Source organism: Octopus bimaculoides, chromosome 9 (assembly GCF_001194135.2).
Source record: "Octopus bimaculoides isolate UCB-OBI-ISO-001 chromosome 9, ASM119413v2, whole genome shotgun sequence".
NCBI classification, from domain to species: Eukaryota; Metazoa; Mollusca; class Cephalopoda; order Octopoda; family Octopodidae; genus Octopus; species Octopus bimaculoides.
This window is the reverse complement of record NC_068989.1, coordinates 61,711,825-61,722,548: the sequence shown is the minus strand read 5'-3', so window position 1 is coordinate 61,722,548 and position 10,724 is coordinate 61,711,825. Positions and strand designations below refer to the sequence as shown.

At 32.8% G+C, this 10,724-nt stretch overlaps 1 protein-coding gene across 2 annotated transcripts in view; it reads left to right on the top strand.

The window, feature by feature from the left end:
* The window catches only part of LOC106873251 (gamma-aminobutyric acid receptor alpha-like), a 647,142-nt gene that overhangs the window by 635,455 nt on the left and 963 nt on the right, over positions 1-10,724 (top strand). The window lies entirely within an intron of this gene.

Here is a 10,724-nt window from a genome sequence, read left to right as displayed (position 1 = left end):
TATATATATATATGTATATATATGTGTGTGTGTGTGTGTGTACATTTATAATTTAAATCAATATTTTAACCTATATCTATTACTGTTAATGTGGAAATGGATCAAATCATATAGTTAATAGCGTATTGATTTCCTGGGATAAAAAGATTCTAGCTGATGACAAATTTCTTCAAGTAGAGTCAATGACTTTCTGAGAACCGACTGCCATATATTTAACATAATACTGTGAAATGTTACATAATTATCAAACCTTAAGGCCATAACTATCTGATTTCTATTTTTGCAATGCTTACTTTAGATGCTATGTTTCTTTTTCTGAGTGATAGAATTGCTTTTGATTGGGAGATTCAGTAGATGGAATAACATTCTTCTTTACAGTTTTTAGTTAAAACCCGCTCCTTTTTTGTTCAAATTCATCTGCATTTAATTTAAACTGATACGCATATAGTGTGGTTAAAACAGGAACTAGTCAGACTACTTGAGAATGGAGTAGCCCAAAGGATCTTTAACATTGCCTGTGTGTAAAAATTCAGTATTTAGTTGGAGCAGTTAGTTGAGCGCCGAACTACACACTTTCGCCTATTTAGTTTCACTACTTTATATTCAGATTTTTTATGAAACCATTCCAGAAAGGATTAACTTTCCAGCATTCCGTAGTCAGTGATATAAATGCCACTAACATACAGAGATGAATAAAACTGTAATAGTCCTAAATGTTTCTATGTTATGAATATCTATTTGTATTTAAGATTTTAAGGCTTATATACTCCATATACTAATTTTATTTGCAATAAAATCGTTTACTAACATAATATTGCATGAAGTCAAGAACATACCTCCCAACCTCATACGACGTCGTCATTCTCCATATAAGTAGGAAAAAAATATACATAGATCTCCAGTGACATGACATACTACTTGCAAAGAGTATGGTCTTCTATACAGAACATATCTAACCTACAATACTAATTCGAATCGATATCACTTTGCATTCGATTTACAGATATCTATGAAAGGGTTTTTTTTTTATTTGTTTTCCATATAAGCTGTTCTGCCGGGGGAAATAAAGAACATGAAACTATGTGGCACTTGACTGATAACGCATGACCCCAAAACGATGTTTCTATAATTCTTCAGGCTATTTTTCATTCCAATATGGTATGTTTTTGGACAGATGTCAAGTTGCTTAAATCAGTTCATATATATTTTATGCACACAAACACATACACACACATACTCACACACACGCACGCACACATGCATATATATACATATACATACATGCACATACACTTGTTTATATGTACATGTATGTTGATAAATGTATGTATAGATACATAGCTGGCGAAATAGAGAACTACACAGATAGACAGATAAAAAGAAAAACAGACACATAGATAGATGAAAACATGCATTATTAAATATGAGTTTGTATATGCGAGCGTGCAGCGTGCGTGTATATATGACTATCAGTTTGACTATACGTACTTATGAATATACAAGAAGCCATGCACAGCATAATTTTCCACAAATGAGTTGATTATATTCCATTAACACTGGCACATATTCTGGAAAAAAGTATCGTCTTAAAATTCTATTTGACAGATATAAAATCGTAGATATGATTTATAATATCTGGCAGAATGGTCCACGTTTTCTGATAAATGTATACATTATTGAAGCAATCGATTTTATGATCACATGATTTACTTATTATTAGATCAGCTTTGAATTCCTACACTTTTTAAGTTACCCTTTCTGTCCTAAGCACTTCGACAAACAATGTATATATTTATGAGCCTCTTTTTCATTGATAGGATCAGCGGTCACAACTCTTGAATATATCGTCGGCACATGATGTTTAATTTGTTTATCTGTAGGAATATATATACAGATAAATATATGTGGACGGATATTTATAAACGATATCACTAGTCTATTATAAATATTCAGCTATTTATCTCGTACCAATTCGGAACAAGTCGAAGAAATACAGAGGATGTTGAAGTAGTTGGGTGATTAGTTATGTAGTTCTGGGAAGAGCTTTTCATTCCGGCGTTAATAGTAGCTGAAAGCAGAAAGAACACTTTCATGGCTACTGAATCTAACATACTGATTAGCTGATGTGTTATAAACAACGGAACAGAGTTCGTTTGAATGCACTTCTTATTCTGCACTACAATTCATGTTTCACGTAGTAATTTCAATGTACTAATTTCTGTTTTATATACATAATTCTACGTAAAGTTAGGTTTACTAGTAATTCATGATACAAACTTAAGTTGCAAAACCACAAAGCTAAATATTCAAATTAGAATCCGTGATGAGTATTTAGTTTTATAATGAAATAAATTCAATTATAGCTTTAGTATAACTCATACAAAAAGAAAAGGGCGATATATTCTCAGAATTGAAAGGTTTACTATGTTCTATATTCTATATTCTTAGAAGTGAAAGGATTACTCAACAATTGTTCACCATTTTATATAGAATTAAATATAATTCTAAGGAAATTTGTTTCTTAAATGATGGCTCAATTTGCTTATCGATCATAACAAAAGTAAGGACATAATTATTTTACCTCCTTCAGTTATCGAAAACAGTGTAATATATAATTTGGTGTTTGCACATAGGACCGAAAAAACATTTTCAGTATACCGTTCTTAAAGGTGACGGAGGGAGATTCGTTGCAAAATAGAAATACCAAACTTGATATTAAAATGAAAAAAGAAGGCAATATAAACACAATTAGAAACAAACAAACTTCAAATTAGCTAATAAAAATATAATATTCACAACAACCAATACTTTTAATTTATAAAACTTTACATCAGGATGTTTTACATCAACAGGTTGTGGATGGGGAATTCTTCTAGAAATGATACCAAACATTAACCTATCGAACGAAAACATAATAGTAAAAAGTATCTTTAAAATATTCATCCAAAGCATTGATTTCATGAAATGATAGACTGTCTTCTTGATAATTGAAAACAAAAAAAATGAACCAATCCTCAGTAATTAATCATATATAAAGCGTGCAGCATTCGAATTCAGAAATGTCAGACTTCTGCAGTAAAGAGAAAGGAAGCCACAAAATTTCTAGATGACCAATCAAAGAAAGGTTCCGTGTTCTTGCTAACACTCACAAGTATATAAAGTGTCGAATACATTTTAAGTTTGGACATGCTTAAATCGATTACTATTTTCTATATTGTAGCTTTTAGGAATAATTTAACTTTACAAATTACAAAGTAAATATTCTTTTGATAACTAATTTAGATTCTATTGCTGCTAATTTCTTAATTACTTCTTGGTCTCTGAAAGGCGTTGCATTTGATGATCAAAGAAAGCAATCTGTGCACAGTCTGTAATCGATTGATTTCTCTAAATTTATGACTTCCACAATAATATATATTATGTAATGCGGGAGGAGAATCTGAGAACCTATACATGTTTGTGTGTGTGTATGCGTTTGCTTATGTGTGTCTACGTGCGAGTTTATGTGTGTTGCAGAAACAATATAACTCGCCCACAAGTACACAGACCACACACATATAAGCACATCACGAAACGCATTTACACATTTATACATACGGATATGTGTGTGTGTTTGTGTGTCTGTGTGTGTGTGAGTGTGCGAATGTGTATATATATATATTAATGCATGTATCAATATGTTTATATATATATATATATATATATGCGTATCTATATGCATGTATACTTGTTATGTAAGTGTATACATGAATGTTTATGTATAATATATGCATATGTGTGTGTGTAAATGTATATATAATTATGTGTGTGTGTGTGTGTGTGTGTGTATGTGTGTGTGTGTGTTGTACTCATATATGTATGCATATTAGACAAATGTATGTTTCGTGTGATTGTGCTGCAGATAAATACTGGTGTATATTTGAGACATTGACACCTTTTAAATTAGTAATTCAGTCCTTTATAACGTCATGATATATCAAATTAGAGGGTAAGATTATATTAGTTAGTGGTTAGCTAGTTAATGTCTGAATTTGGTGATGCCCCATTGATGTTTATTAGTCTATAATTTACAATCATTTTGCTGCTGATTATGTCCGCAAATTTCTTCCTTCAGTTCTCCTACGTTCATATAAGTTCAGATTTACGTTTTATTTGTACATTCACTTCAAAGCCTTAAAGCTTTTGTTCTTCTCACCGTTATATATATTATTATTCGAGCGTCAGCATCTATGAAACACACATTGTTGACGCCAAAAATCATACTTTCATCTAATACCATGAACAGTCAAAATATGCGTTGGTCATTCGCGTTGAGGGTATATCGTTTTACTTTTTGCATATGAAAATTTGTCGTTACACTGAAATTATTTAATTTACATCAACAATATACATCATTTTATCGTAAATGAATTCGATCGAAATATATGCCCTCCATCATGTCTTTCTTCCTTTAATTCTTTTCTGTTAATATCTACAGACATAGTTTTATATCAGAGGTTGATTCAGTCTTCAAACGAATCATTAACAAGTCTTACTCCTGTTAAATATTACATTGCATTTAGAACGAGATAGTTATAAATGTATTTAAAATATGCTGTGCTTTAACCTTTTTTCAAATTATGGGATAATCTAAAATTACCATTGTAAGTTCGTCAACTGATTCATAGAATATTGTTTCCCTCAGCAACACCGGCATATAAAACAGAGCTTACAGTCTATGCAGCACACTATTTTTCATAGTATGTCATAATTACAAGACCCAACTCACAATGACAGATAAAAACATTGGACCACATTTATACATGAAATAGTTACTCGAATGATTATACTCATGCACTGAGAAATAGAAATCCTGCTACTCAAATTGCAGAGTGTCTAATATACTGAATGCAGGAAGTATTATGAAAGTAAAGAATATTATCTTGAAGAATAATAATTCAAAACAATAAACATTCTTCCAATGTTGTCTGCAACAAATAACAAACACAATTCAGAAACATTTCCGTTTTTTTTTTTTTTCATTCTATAAATAATATAATTCTATAAGAACTGGAGTGATGCCATTTCATAATGACATTTTCTAAAACTAACAATGAAGATTATGTTGTAGGGATTATACGCAAATCGAACAATTATCTTCCATCATCTTACATAAACATACTTGAACGTTAACATACACTCTTTCATATGCATGCATATAGAAACATTCAAACATGTTGTAGCTGCTGTTATATATTTCATTGATGGTTTTCAATTTTGACCCAACAGGAATAATCTATAGGAAAGCATGAATAGAAAGTGAATTATTTATACGTATTATTTTACATTTAGTGAAATTTGTTCATACGATATTTTCTTAACATACATGCACACATAAATTATGATAACGTCATCGTGCTGGTGATAGTAGTAGTAAAAATTGTTTTTGCTATATGAATAAAGCCTGACATTATGCGGTTGGGGTGTCTAGTGGATTCCATCGCACCCAGCCCTTGACTAGTACTTATTTTGTCAAATCCCAAAACGAGGAAACGCAAAGTCGGAAAACATTCTGCTAAACATTTGGTTTGGAATGCTCACGGTTCTACCAGCGCTCTGCACAAATGATAATACTTTCTGATTTAGGAATAAGGCCAACCATTTTGAAAGGAGCGGGTTAAGAGAAAACGTTGTTCCTAGTGCTGTACTCAGAATTTATTTTATTAACTTCAGAGGGATCAAAGTCAAAATTGTCTTCGGTAGGATTTGAACTCGGAATATAAAAACTCACAATATAACGTGCCAAAGCATTTCCTCAATGCGTTTAATGAGTCTCATAAATAATAGTGTGACAAATTTCTGTGAAGGGTATAATCGACTATATCTAACGCAATACTCAGCTAATGTTTACTTCTAGATATACATTTATTTTTAAACTAATGTAGTGAATCTGAGTTGTTGCAGCGCAGAACCGACCAAGTCAAAATTTGAACTCAGAAATTGGAAATTGTATTAAACTTTTTATAACACTCAAACTTCGGTAACCCCTTGAACTCACGAGTATGCTTTGGCGGGAGAGATTTTGTTTGACTGTACGCCTGGAAGTCGCAAAAGTGCAAAGTCAAATATTTCTGTGTTTACAGCTCCATAATTTCAGGAACATTCGTTATTTTCAACTGTTGACACAAAATCCCTCTCGCTGCTTTCTTTTCCAGAGGTATGAATCTGCTAAAGCCTACTCGCGGATTCAAAGCTTTAATAATGATTCCTGATTTAGACACAAGGCCTTCAATTTTGAGGGCAGGTAGATTGCTTAGTCGATATAACTGACTGTTACTTTATTTAACTGAACCCGAAAGGAAGATAGGCAAATTTGATCTCGGTGAGATTTGAACTGAGATTATAAAGAGATGGAACAAATACTGCAGGGCATTTTTCCGATTATGCCAGCTCCCTGATTTAAGGCTTCTGAATAATAATTTTATTCAGTTGGAAGGATGTAATTCCTTGTATCATCGCTGGTACATCTGTACTTCTTCCTCGCGCTACTAACTATAGAATTTACAAAATGCAGGATTTAAAGACGTGTATTACGTATTCGTTAATTATGAATGACTACTATTTGGAACATTTGTATATAATATAGTGTATGCTTCAAGTCTCACAAATAACATTTAGATTTATTTGAATGCTACAAGAATAGTATACAAAATACTGAGAATTGTTCCATAAATACACTCCGCGAGGTGGAATATTTCGCAAATAAGTATAAAACTTTCCCATGTATTGTGTTTGATCTCACAAAGGAGATTCAGGCCAAATGATTTTTGTCCATTAAAATCGTTAATCAAACTCGTTTTGTGTCATTAAGAGTATTAATCGAACTTGCTTTGTCATAAACTGAGAGAACTATTACGCAAAGCTATGTTGTATGTAGTGATTTTTTGTTCCTATAGCGTTGCTATATTTACGACACAATTAATATGATAAACATTCTTGAGCAAACTAATAACGTGTTCGCTAAAGCACAAATGATTGTGCAGCATACACGTGGGAAAAATTCCCTCTTAGTGTGTAATGCAAAACAATACGATATGGAAGAGGAATAAAAATTTCTGTAGAATTATGTTTGGTTAGATTACTTTAGTTGTTTAATGGTCTTTTGCCATGGTCTACAGAGCAGATGGCATAATTTGATAATTTGACTACACAGTTAAGATGCATGTATGTATGTTTGTATGTATGCATGTACGTACGTATGTATATACAAGCATGTATATAAATACATGTGTGTGTGTGTGTATATATATATATATATATATATATATATATATATATATATATATAGATAGATAGATATATTGAAGCATATACTTTCAACATTCGCAAAGGAATAGTACGTAAATTTAACGAATGTAATCTGAGAGAAAGAATGCATCAGTACCTTTCCAGTGGGACTGATATAACAAAAAAAATGTTAAAGCTAGAAGCAGTTAGAAAGAAGAATGGACAAAAGCATTAGAGTAGACATTCACTAGGATTTGAAAACGTTGATGACGTGGGAAAATGAGCTGATATATGCAATAAGAAAAAGCTAGAATTCAAAATATAGTATTTGTTACTATAAAAAAACACGTAATGGTAAATTAATAATTAGCTATGGAAAAGATTAGAGAGTTGAAAGTAGTTAGAATGAAAATGTCAGCTAAATTTCGGAGGAAAGACTAAGTCGATTGCATCAAGGCAGTTTGCAACTGGTACTTATTTTATCAACCCCAATAGGATAGAAAGCAAAGTCAAGCTCAGCGGAATCTAGGCGCGGAGCGTAAAGACGGACAAAATACAACTCAGTATTTTGCTCGGCGTGCTGATGATTCTGCCAGCTCACAACCATACAGTGGGGGAGGGGGCGAAATAGGTTGATTACATCAAATCTCGAACAAAATAGTACTTATTTTATCGATCCAGGAATGATGAAAGACAAAGGGGACCACGGCAGAATTTGAACTCTGGACGTAAAGACAGAGGAATGGATGTATATATTACTATTATCTGTGTACAAGAGTATACAAACGCACATTAATTTGTGTGAGTGCCAGCAAATAAGGTAGAAGTCTAACATATTTTACTACAATTATACTTCGCGGCTACTGATAACACTCGCATTCAATTAAAGCTTCACCTCTGTTCACGTATTCTTCAAAACCTTTTAAATTGTCCCAGCTGATTCATTTTCAATTGACTGAAACTATTTTAAAGAAACACACTCATTATTACAAATTTTTCAACGGTGACGAGTTGGCACAATCACTAGCATACCAGGCAAGATACTTAGCGGCATTTCTTCCGTTTTTATTTCTTTTTATTTCATCCTTTCGCGGTTGATAAAGTACCTCTTGTCGATGTAATTAACTTACTACTTCTCGCGAAATTCCAGGTATTATGCCTATAGTATAGGCGATGATGATTATTATTATTGTGTTGACTACTGGGTTCATTTTATCGATTTAGCGCCTCCCCTGAAACTCCTGGCCATGTGCCAAAATTTGAAACCATTATTACTAATTTTCTTTATTTTTATGGAGTTATGATAACAAACATTATTACGAAAATTATGTCACCAGCACGACTTCCACAACTAAAATCTACTCAGCTATTACTATAACAGAAAACAACAACTCTAGTTAAACGCTTCACTGTTCACTGGTCTTAGACGTTAGTTTTCAACATCGCATCAGATTGTTTCTTGCCACAGATTTTGCATTTGTAGGACTTATATTTTACAATAGACATTACTCCTTTGAGGTTTGTTTAAGACAAATTATGACAGTAAAATATGCTATCACGTTTACTGTGAGGTAATTATCGTGAAATCTCCTTCCAAATATATTGAGTCGATGGGCAGTTGTTATCCTGCAATAAGAGTATTTATCTCTTTAATTCCCGATAAGCTTCATAGTCAAATTTTTTTTTATGTTAATAAAGCATTCTTTTAAACTATTACAACATAAATTTGCCAATATGGCTGTATTCACGCACACGCACACACATATGTATACAGGGAGAGAGAGAGGGGGAGGGAGAAAGAGAGCGAGATATAGAGATATAAAAAGATCGAGACACTTACATATATAGATGTATATTCAGCTGTGTATATGTAAACACAGACTCTGATATTTACTACACAGACGCGCAAACACACATACATACAAATATATACACACATATATATATATATATATATATATATATATGCTCATGCACACACACTTACACAGAACGAACATTAGTGAAAAGTTCGACCTTTAAATACCGCATGTTCTAGAGTATCTACTGACAAGATGTTCCGTTGTTTTTCTCAATATCGCAAACTTCAACATCAATGAGTAATACTTCATAGAATATACTATATATGTTTTTTAAATAAATGCATTTAAAAATTGTAGATTCTGTATGTACTTTAAATTTCTAACATGGTACTTAATCTATGTGATTATCTTACAGTTTCCAAATACCATCTGAATTCCAGTCATTAGGTAAACAAAAACAAAAGCAAAAAATACAGCTTAGAAATCTGTATTTAAAATCGTGCTTCCCAAACGTGTCGTACTGTTGAATGGTAGCTTAAGCAAGAATCTTTTACTACAGCCCGGAGATGACCAATTTCTTTTAAGTGGACTTGGTAGTGAGAAACTTCAAGTATTCGGGCATTTTTACATATGTATATATGAATGTGTGTGTTACTTTGAGCCTATATTGATGTCTGAATCTTCAGATTTTTCAATATGCTAGGCCACTGGTTTTAAATTGATATTAATCAAATTAGTATTCACTTTTTCACCCTTATTATTCAAATATACATATACATTCATACAAACAAAACATAATTTTAAAATATGGAGAAAAAGACGAAAAAACAACAAAGCGAGGACGTGGTACATGCAAAATATTAATATGACGCTCAGTGAAGGAAAGAAAGAGTGTTTGTTTTACATTTGGAGCAAAGGTCTTCTTTGGAAACAGAAGACATAAGAAAGTCCAAACGAAAATGAAGGAGGAAAGATCGCCAACAGTCCACGTGTAGTTACATTTTGGAATGACCGAACTAGATGGACAAAGAACTAATGCTTTCTGGGACAGGAGCGTGTAAACAATGGTTGGTATCTGTGTGTATGTGTGGGTTTGGGTGTGGTGGTATGAGAGTGTTATAACGTGTGTGTGTACGGTAGTAGCTATCCCATCCACAGAACTTTCCATGAAATCCTCGGAATTTTCTAGGAAATCACCGAATTTTCCAGGATGTAGCTGGCCCATCCTCGGAACTTTCCTCCATGAAATCCTCGGAACTTTCCAGGAAGGGCTCAATTTTTTTCAGGAAGTAGCTATTCCATCCTCGGATCTCTCTAAGAAATTCACGTAATTTTCCATGAAGTCCTCGAAATTTTCGAGGGAGTAACTACCCCATCATCGGAACTTTCCATGAAATTCCTCGGAACTTTCCATGGGATCCTCGGAGCATTCCATGAAATCTTCGGAATTTTCCAGGAATTAATTCTCCATGCTAGGAATTTTCTAGGAAGTAGTTTGCAACCCTCGCATTCCAATCTATGCACCCTTCTCCATATATCTGCCATTTTTCAATCTAATCCACCCAGCCGTATGGCCGTGAACCTCGTGACAAGAAACAATACAACGGTCGCCCATGTTCGATTTATATCATATATATTATATATATATATATATAT